At 50.7% G+C, this 9,963-nt stretch overlaps 1 protein-coding gene across 5 annotated transcripts in view; it reads left to right on the top strand.

Moving 5' to 3' along the window:
- The first annotated feature begins 2,217 nt into the window (after positions 1 to 2,217).
- KCNS3 (potassium voltage-gated channel modifier subfamily S member 3) overlaps positions 2,218 to 9,963 on the top strand; it is a 143,234-nt gene continuing 135,488 nt past the window's right edge. For 2 of the 5 annotated variants that reach the window (XR_009739539.1, XR_009739538.1), the window contains exon 1: positions 2,915 to 3,055. The gene's annotated coding sequence lies outside the window, so the exon portion shown is untranslated. Of the gene's footprint in view, positions 2,306 to 2,914; positions 3,056 to 3,721; positions 3,822 to 9,963 lie in introns of those variants that run through there. The other 3 variants (XM_061433250.1, XM_061433249.1, XM_061433252.1) reach the window with 3 other exon arrangements.

Raw genomic sequence — 9,963 nt, 5'->3', positions numbered from 1 at the left:
AAATGGCTGGTGAGTTTAAGGAATTTTAGTGTTTAATGTGCTCAGATTGGCTGGACTGACATTCAAACTGCGGGATAAAGACTAGCAAATAAGAGCCACCAAATGAGTAAATGTTGCCCATCATTACTGATACCCTCTCACTCTCCCCCTTGCTGCCAGAGATGAGAGCCTTTTCCTTTTCACCTGTAGACCTGTCCCCATTTAAAAACAAGTGCTCTTGCCTCCAGGGATGCCGCCCAGTTGTTTTCTTTCTTGAGAATGGAAGGTCAAAGACAGCTTTGGGCAGGGAGAGGGAAGAGATCACATAGACTTGTGGGTAAGTGGGTGAGAGGAGACCCTGAAAATGGGAGGTATCAAGAGCAAGGAGAATATGGAGCCCTGAAGACAGGCTGCATGAGGCCCACTTGCTTGAGACACCTCCACTAACTCCTGGAATCTTCTCTCCACTAACTCCTGGAATCTTCTCTGAAACCACAGAGGGGTGAGTACTAGTGTCAGCTGGTGATTAACCCCTTCCAGGCTGATGCATGGCTTGCCCAGGTGCTTCCCTGTGGGCAGGGTTAGTGAAAAGAAAATGGGGTGTCATATCATGGGGCAAAAAGACATTTTGGTGGGGTGGGAGGTGGGCGTGTGGGAGGAAAGAAGCTGTCAGACAGATCAGAGCATGGACTTTAGTGATGGAGACTGTGGTCAGAGGAAGGGGCTCTAGATTTGGGGAGGGGGGTGAAAGTGTGGCTGTGTGTGTGTGGCTGAATGTGTGTGCATTCACCACTTGGCCTGGCTCAACCTTGGAATAGGAAATAGACACGCTTTTTATGGTCCATGCAAAGCTTTTCTGTTATTTCATTGGCTTCACATGATCACACTTTGAGGGAGAAACTTTTCTTATAGATGAATAAACTAGGGCTGAAAAGCCAAGTGACTTGCTCTCAGGGCTCCCCACAGGGTACAGCAGGATGAAAACTCAGTCTGGCTCTCAAATCTGTGCTCCTTTTAACCTAACTTCTCCCCTAAATATGACCAGAGCGGAGGAGGCCTGTCCTTTCTGTCCCCAGGTCTTACAGATGCCAAGTGTGTGTGTGCCTTCCCTCCAGTTCACATGTGCCAGCCAGACCCCACTGGAAGGACCTCACTCAGACTCTTCTGCACTGCAGATGCCTTCTGCAGTGCTTAGAGATACGGAACATACTTCATTCTCAAGTAAACAATGCTAGACTTTTGGGATAAACTTGGTGATTTAAAAATGATTAAACTGCTAACTGCTGGAGAGACCTGGAAGCATTTTTCTCAGGTGCTGATACAAAGTAAATATATTTTTAGAATAATCTTAGCTTTGATGATAAGATGATGGATGGTGCATGAAAATTTACCTTTCCAGTCCACTTGCTAAGGCAGTGTAGATAAATGCTTTGAATCCTCTTCCACAAGAGATGGGGCAGCCTAGAGGGTTCAAAGAGTGATGGGATCAGGGTCAGAGAGCTCCCCCCAAAAACATCTGTTCTCCAGTCATCTGCATGCCCATCTCGCCTTCCTTGAATCCAGCATCCTTTCCTTGCCAAATGAAAACGCTGGAGGCTGAGGGCAGACGACTTTCTCTTCTCCTCCGCCATTCCTGCTGGCCACCATCCTCTCCTCTAGCCAAACCGCCCTGTAAGGTTCAGGTTTGACCTCCTTCTAGAAGCCTACCAGACTTTGTAAGCACTGCTCCCTTATCTGACTCCCACTCTGGGTTTTGATCAAAAATGACGAGAAAAACCCCAAAGACACCATGGGGGTACTTCGGTGAGGTCAGAGAAAGTGTCTTTTACTCTTTCTTCACACCCATTTGCCCTCATCCCCTCCCGAGGGCCTAGCTCAGGGCCTGGAACTTAACTATGTGTGTGTGGTCTTGCTAGGCGCTGGTCTGGGACAAGTGATGGGAGAGAGGGTGCTGGGTTGCGGGTGGTTGGCAGACTGCGAGATATGGGGCGGGAATCCGAGGAACACTGGGCGCCTACAGCTCGGAGCAGCTGGCTCCGAAGAATTATTGCAAGTCTGCACAACTTAAAAATCTGCAGTTTGGGGGCGGGAGGGGGAGCGCGGGGGTGGGTCCCCGAGCGTCCCATTTCGCCTCCGGGCGGTTCGCTGAGCGTCCTAGCTCAGTGCGGAGGGGCAGGCGGGGCCTTCTGGACCACACACCGCCCTCGCCGGGGTTCTGGGTTTGTTCCGAGGCATCTCCTTCCGAACCCCTCGTCCATCCTTCGAGAAGGGGGCTGACTCGTCTTCCTTCCGCTCAGTGCACACGTCCGCCAGCTCTTCTGACTTGGTAAGTGGAGAAACGGAGCGTGTAAAACAATCTTGAAGACACTGTGCACGAGTCTTAAGGCAGCGGGGCTGGTGGTAAACAGGCAGGACCTGGGGCTGCTTCCTTCGCACTTGTTTTAAAACAAGTTGGGGGCCGCAGTCTTTGGGAAGAAAATTCTGGCAAATTCGCAGAGCTTTGCTTGAGTGCGGAGAGGCGTTGCGGGGGCCGCCGGGGCCGCAGAGGAGGTCACCGGTCTCCAGTAGGGTCAAGGTGCACTCATCCCCGGAGGGCGCGCAGGTGGGAGGCGCGGGGCGCGCTCCTGCTGCTCCCGCCTGGACCCGGCGCGCCGCCCTGGGGGTGACTCTGCACTTGGGTCCGGGCGGGGGCGCGCGCCCCGCGGGGCCGCCTCTCGGTCCATCCAACAGTCCGCTCGTCGCGCGGCCTGAGTCCCGCAGCCGGCGATCGCCCGCGGTACCGCGCCGCGCCCTGGGCCCCGAGCGCCGACTGTGAGCCTGAAGCCAGGCGGCGAGCGGAGCTGCGACCAATGGGGTGGCGGCCGAGCGGGGGGCCCCGCCCCGCCCCGCCCCGCCGGCGGCTCCCGGGCGCCGGGCTCCTGCCGGACTGGACGGACAGACCGACCGACGCGGGCCACCGGGCTCTCCTCGCCGCCGGCGCGGCGGGCGCGGGGCCGCGCGGGGCCGCCTGATCTCTGCAGCGCGGGCGAGTGGCCGCGCGGAGCGGAACCAGCCAAAGGCGCCCGGACGCCTGCAGGTACATGCTTGTGTCCCCTCCTCCCCGCGCGCTCCGGAGACTTCTCCGTGCGACCCTGCAACTTTCCCCATCATCTGCTGCCCAGCCCCGCGGTGGCCCAGGTCACGAGTGCACGACCCCCGCAAACCTACACCTGCCGGGCGCGCCTGTCTCCGGCGCGCTCCATCCTCTGGTCCCCAGAGCCCGTCGTCGCTGGAGCCCTAAGGATCCGCCTGTTGCGCGGGCCGCCGGCAGCCGAGACAGTGTCTGGGTCCCTTGGAAAGCCGCAGCGAGGGTGTCTAGAATCCATTCTTGGGCGCCGGGTGGGGGACGGATGGAGACGGGAGAATCGAGGAGCGGCTGAAAGGCGGCACTTGGCGGAGGGGCAGCCCTGGGGCGTTTCCTTAGCCTGGAAGCCGTTCCTTCTCTTCCTAGAGAAGAGGAGGAGGCGCTTTCCGGACGGCCGTAAGTGCTTCCCTGGCCGCCTGCTCCGCCTTCTTCCCTGTCACTCTTCCCTCCCCTTTGCCCCGCAGCAGTGCAGGGCGCCCCGCGACAGTTGCTGGGATGAGCGCACCCCGGGCGCAGGGTGCTGGCTTCGGTGCCGCGCTGCGCCCGGGGACCGCCGGCGCGCTCTGGCTAGGAGCCGCTTGGGGCTGGCAGGGCCCGGCCCGTGTCAGGTCGCCCGCCGAACGTGCGTCTGGATCAGTGGTCGTGATGGGAGTGGGTACTTCGGGGTCGCAAACTTCCATTTCCCGCGCTCGGCTGGTTGGCTGCCCGACTTCTCGAGGTGAATCCGCTGGCGAGCGAGCCAGACCTGCTGGCAGGGGCCGCGGCGAGCCGGGCTGGGCGCCTTTCGCATTGCAGGGATCATTTTGAACAACCTCTCCCCCCAACCCCCACGCACCCCCGCCCCCCCCCCCCGCCCCCCCACGCCGCGCGCTTCTCCTGCTCTGCCTCTTGTGGTCTCTTTTGGGAAAGGAGCACCCTTTGCGCCATTGGTGTCTGAGCGTCTCGGCCAGGGACCCTGAGACGGTAGCCTAGCTCTGGGAACCCAGGACAGGGGTGGAGGGCAACAGAGAATCACCTCTACACGCCTAGAAGTCCTGGTTTGAGGCTGGGGCGTGGAGGGGTGTTTCTCATCGCCCTCTGACTTGATTTTTGTCTTTCATCTCACACGCCCCCAGAAAGAGAAAAACCAGGTGAGAAAAACCAGATCAGAAACCTTCCCATCCCTTTTCATGTATTTGCTTAAGGGATTTGCATAAGCATTCGCTTAGAACTGGGTAAGTTACCTCTTTTTGCTCCCCTTTCTGACTACTTGCAAATACCTGCCCAGGTAAACAGAATGCAAGCATTTTCCTGAGCACCTGCCCTCTTGCTAAAGGCAGATGCACTAATCCTTCTCTCTGCACGTCTCAGGCTGAGAGAGGGTGGCATTGATTCTGTGGTTGAACTTGCTGTACTAGGTATGTCTCACTCTTTACCCGGGTGGTAAACTGCTTAAGGACATTGATTCACTCAGTATGTGTTTACAACCAGACCACGGGGGTTGGGCCAGGCCTTGGTCGTATGCAGTAAGGTGAAGTTTCTGCTCCCAGTTTTTTTTTTTTTTTTCATTTCTCACCAGATTCCTTTCTTCTCCTGTTCTAATATTAAATTAGTCATTTCAAAACTAGGAATGATCAGTATTGGGGTAGGGAGAAGATGGTCATGAAGTACTCAGAAACTCGGAATCCAGAGCTTGCTGTGAATATTTTAAGGAGACTTGCAGAATCTGTTTTGCCTCTCTCTTGTGTCTGAGCCATCATTACCTGGAAAATCAGCCTGAACAAGAAAAGCCCTTAATGAATGCAGCAAAGCTAAGGTTTTCCTGGTCAAGTATGTGAGAGCAAATGGGGAGGTTGGAAGCAATCTTCGTTCTGTTCAGAAATATTAAAATATTAAAAAGCCAACGCTCTGACACTTGAGCTTGTCAGAAAAGCACCAGCTAAGTTTTTTCTTCTTCCTTATTACTTTAAAGAAAGAGAGGGAAGAGTGGGCACTTCAGCCACCTCTTCTGTGTTCAGTGAATTTTGCCTGTCACTGTCATCCTTCAGAGACTGCCTCCATGTTCTACCAGAGTTCTCCATCTGCCCTGTGTCTGGCGTTTGGGGCTGGGATGTGTGTCAGCTCCAAGAAAGCAGGCATCACAAGGGTTTTCCTCCTCCTCTTTTTTTTTGGCCATGCCTCGAGGCATGCGGGATCTTCATTCTCCAGTTCCGCAGATAAGGGATGGAACCCAGGCCCGCTGCAGTGGAAGTGTGGAGTCTTAACCACTGGACTGCCAGAGAAGTCCTCTTCTTTATCCTCCTGCAATGTGGGAGACCTGGGTTTGATCCCTGGGTTGGGAAGATCCCCTGGAAAAGGGGATCCACTCCAGTATTCTGGCCTGGAGAATTCCCTGGACTGTATAGTCCATGGGGTTGCAAAGAATCGGACATGACTGAGCGACATTCACTTTTTATCACAATATCTATCTATATAAACAATAGCATTATTGGCTGGATACCATACGCCAGCTACTCTGCTTGGCACTTTTCCAGGCATTATCTCATTTAATCCTCAAAACACTCCCATTGGGAAGTGAGGCTTCCTTTCTTGGTCATAGTGTCTCTGTGGGAGCCAGCAATACATGGAGCCCATGCAGGGCGCTCTGAGCTGATGGGAGACCGCAGGATGGGGCTGGACCCAAAGTCTCACTAGCAGGCAAGGACAGCTACCCAGGGGGGTTGGAGGCAGAGGGAAGGGTGGGCGTGCTTACAGTCCCTGCTGATCAGGTGTCAAGAAGGTAGATCTGCCCAAGTACCACTTGTGTGAAAAACCTACTAAGACTGGGGACCTGGGTTCCAGCCTGATTTCTACCTGCTCATGGCTCCTAGACTTACTTTGCTTCTCATTTAGCTGTGAGGATCTTGCTGCTGGACATTGTTGTTACCCTGAACGAGGCACTATGTTGAAAGCTCTTGATGCATTAACTCATTTCATCCTGATGACAACCTTAGGAGATAGGCTGTTTTAACACCCCATTTTTAATGTTATTGGCTTAAAACAACAGAAAAAAATATTCTTCTACAGTTCTGGAGGCTAGCAGACCCAAATCAAGTTTGCCCACAGGCAAGGGGAATCTGTTCTTGTCCTAGTCCAGTTTTGGGTGGCCCCAGGCATCCCTTGGCTTATTGCTACATAACTCTGATCTCTGCCCCCATGAATCACCCTATTGTAGATGAGAAAAAAGAGAGTTGAGTATCATGTGCAAAGTCACATAATGAGGATGATGGGAAGCTAGAATTCTGTCCCTTGCAGTCTGGCTGTGGAGCTGGAGCCACTGCTCGATTCCTTTTTGTGTATCCCTGTAGCCCTGACCCTGTGCCCTGTGCTTAGTAGGACTCAGGCTGGGCTTGTTTGATGGTGACCTTGAGAGGTGGCTTGCTGTTACGAAGCAACTTTTTGGTTGCTTCTCCCCTTGAAACTCCCCATCTCCCCACCCCCATTCTCCCCATCTCCCCATGAAAAGAAACTTGAAAACTATGCTAGAAAAATATTCTTTTTTCTTTGGCCAATATTATCCTCTCTCCAGTAGAACTCTGCCCAGCTGGTTGGGAAAAAGGGAAACAGACTATAAAGGTCATGGGGTAGGTAAACATTATGGCTATTTCCAGAAAGGATGTTTATTATCAGTGAGAAATCCAGGAAAATCACAGGGCAGTGCACTTTCTGCCAAATTCATTAAAAAAGCTAGCCAGTAACCAACTCACAAAAAATTATTGTGTGATTACCTGATGCTGGAAAAGATTGAAGGCAAAAGGAGAAGCGAACAGCAGAGGGTGAGATGGTGAGATAGCATCACTGACTCAATGAACGTGAATTTGATCTAACTATCTCTGTGAGATAGTGGAGGACGGAGGAGCATGGCAAGCTACAGTCCACTGGTTCACAAAGAATCACTAAGTACATGACTTAGTGACTAAACAACAACACCACCACCTTGTGTCCAGTACTACAGGCACTAAGGACAGGCAGAATCTAAGATACATTCTGCAAGCTTGAACTTACAGCGGACTTGGAGACTCAAGACTAGCACGCCTAAGACAGAACTGCACAAGATGCTAAATATGAGTCCTGATAAAAATCACACTGACTTTGTCATCTTTGTCTAGCCTATTGCAGTTTGCAGAAACCTCACAAGGTTATCTCATTTCAGTTCTCACAGTAATCGAGTACAATAAGTGACAGGCTGAGGGAAGGTTAGGAAGTCCAAGTTGCAGATGAAAAAAATAAGGCAAAGTGAGTGAGACTTGGATTTGGCCATTTCTAGGAAATGGCATCCCAGTCCAGTATTCTTGCCTGGGAAATCTCATGGACAGAGAAGCCTGGAAGGCTACAGCCCATGGGGCTGCAAAGAATTGGACATTCCTGAGCTAGCAACACACACAGGAGTCTTCTGACTCCAGGTCCATCATTTTCATGTCTGACAAGGAGAGCAGTGGATGGGGAGGGTCCTTGGAGGTGGTGGAGTTTGAATTTCATCCTGAAGCTGGATTTTGGCTGTTACTCTTGGCTAGCTAGAATGCTTAGTTGGGGCAGGGGAGAAGAAGAAAGTACCTTTTACTGTTTTATTTTTGCATTCAGTGACCTGGTAGGTGAAACTTGGAGAGAAATCACAATTGTGATGAACACAACAAAAATATTTGGAGTGTGCAGTCAAATGTAGAAGCTGATTTAGAAAAAGTCCATCCTTGTCTTTATCATTTTTTAAGATCAGCCTTTGCAACTTTGTAACATACATCTATGGGCTATAAAAGTTAACTCCTCTTGCTAAGCTCTAAGTAGTTCCTAGATTAGTTTGTAGTATTTTTTTGTTTGCAGACAAGGGGGTCTTGCTCTCTTTGGGATCCTGCAGAGCCTTGCATGATGTTTGTTATTTTTTTCAAAAGTTTTCCCAGCACATTTCTGCTTACATCCTTTTGTCTAGAATTGTGTAAGAGGCAGAGAAAGAAAGCAGCTTTTTATTTAAAAATTAAATATAATTACTAAGCTTTTTAATTGTTGTATAGTTGATTAACAATGTTGTGTTAGTTTCAGGTATACAGCAAAGTGATTCAGTTATACATATATATGTATCTATTCTTTTTTAAAAAATTCTTTTCCCGTTTAGGTTGTTACATAATATTGAGCAAAGTTCCTTCCTGCACCATGGTTTGTTTGGAGTAGATACCTTATAAAATTGTCTTTAATTGTACACGTGTTGGATGATAATGACCCAAGACCTCCTTTTAGCCAGTAACACTATAGATAAGCAATTCGCTCAAGTGTTCTTGCCTGGAGAATCTCATGGACAAAGCAGCCTGGCGGGCTACAGTCCGTGGGATCCCAAAGAGTTGGAAACGACTGAAGTGACTTAGCATTATAGATAAGCAGTTAGTCCTGATAGCAGCTGGCTTCAGTGTGCTTGCTGAAGTCCCCAACAAATGAAGCATCCTGCTGATGTCCTGAGCAGATCACCTGAGCCAGCTGAGCACCCAGCAGATGCTCACCCACTTTGACTTAATGATTAGCTTCTGTGGTCGTGTATATATCCTCTTTACATATACAAATTGGCACAAGCATTTATTCAACAAGTATTTGAGTATCTACCCTGAGTTATGTTCTAGGCTGGGGCTGGTGAGGAGACAGATGTTAAACAAATAAATGCAAACACTTAAGTAGTGGCAAGAGTTCTAAAGAATTGCATCTGGGAGAGTAGCAGGGATGGGGGTGCGGGCGCTTGTTTAGGTGGGGGAGCTGGGAAGACCTTACTGAGGAAGAGACTTTTCTTTCTGAGAGGTGAAGAGGAGTTTATTACATTGAAAAGGCAGAGAGAGAGAGATTTCCAGGCTGCGGAGGGTGTGAAGATTCTAAGACAGGAATAAACCTGGACAGTTGGAGGAACTCTAGGAGAATTGGCCAAGGTGCTGGGAGGAGTTCAGAGAGGGAGGCAGGGGCCAGGTCACGCTGTGCACTTAGGGCCAAGTTCAGGATCTTAAGAGCTTATCACTAGGGCTCTGGGGAGGAGTTCGTGGATTTGTGGCAGGGGAGTGTCAGGAGCCAGTTTATGTTTCTAGAAGATCAGCCGTGAAGGCTGTGAAAATGAGAGTAGAGACGAAGAGATTGGAGAGGTTCTGGCGTGGCCATTGGGAGGCTAGATAGAGGCATGTTGGAGAGGTGAGACCTCAAGCCAGCTGGGACTGAGTGAGAAAGAGTAAGGAGTGAGGAAGTGGAGATCCTACAGGTGTAGGCCAGTTATCTAAGGGAACAAACACAGGTGAGGGCAGGGGAGGCTTGGCGTCTACGTCTGTCTGTGTGGAAGGCGACTGTGGCCGAGGTTAGGGAGCTGAGGCCAGCTCCTCGGTAAACCAACACACACCCATCTCTGAATGGGGAGTCATACAATACTAACACTTCTAGAAGATTAGACATTCCTCTGGCTTTGTCTCCAGTCGCTGAGTAAGTTTGAATGTGTTACTTGTCCTTCCCTGCTTTTTCTCCCCACAACCTGGCAATTTTATGATTAAAAAAATAGATGATCTTTCTACAAATATTCTTCTTCCATAGAGTCATTTAGATGTGTTAATTTGGATCATTTTTATAAATTGAATTAGGAGAACTATGAGTGGGTATGTGGGAACATTTGTGGTGAGATTCTAAGCATTTGGTCTTTGATGATCACCAGCAAGCTGCTTTCAAACTGACTTAAATGGAAAGACATCCGTGATCAGCGTGCTGCCGGGGAGATGCAGAGCCTCTCCCAAGATGTATGGGGGCGAGGCCTGATGGGGAGCGTCAGGCATGGCTAGAAGCCAGCTTTCTGCATCTTAGTGGAATCCTTCTTTACCGGGTCTTCCTCATCACAT

This window comes from Bos javanicus, chromosome 11 (assembly GCF_032452875.1).
Source record: "Bos javanicus breed banteng chromosome 11, ARS-OSU_banteng_1.0, whole genome shotgun sequence".
NCBI classification, from domain to species: Eukaryota; Metazoa; Chordata; class Mammalia; order Artiodactyla; family Bovidae; genus Bos; species Bos javanicus.
Note: the sequence above shows the minus strand (reverse complement) of the source record. Positions and strands in the feature narration are given on the sequence as shown.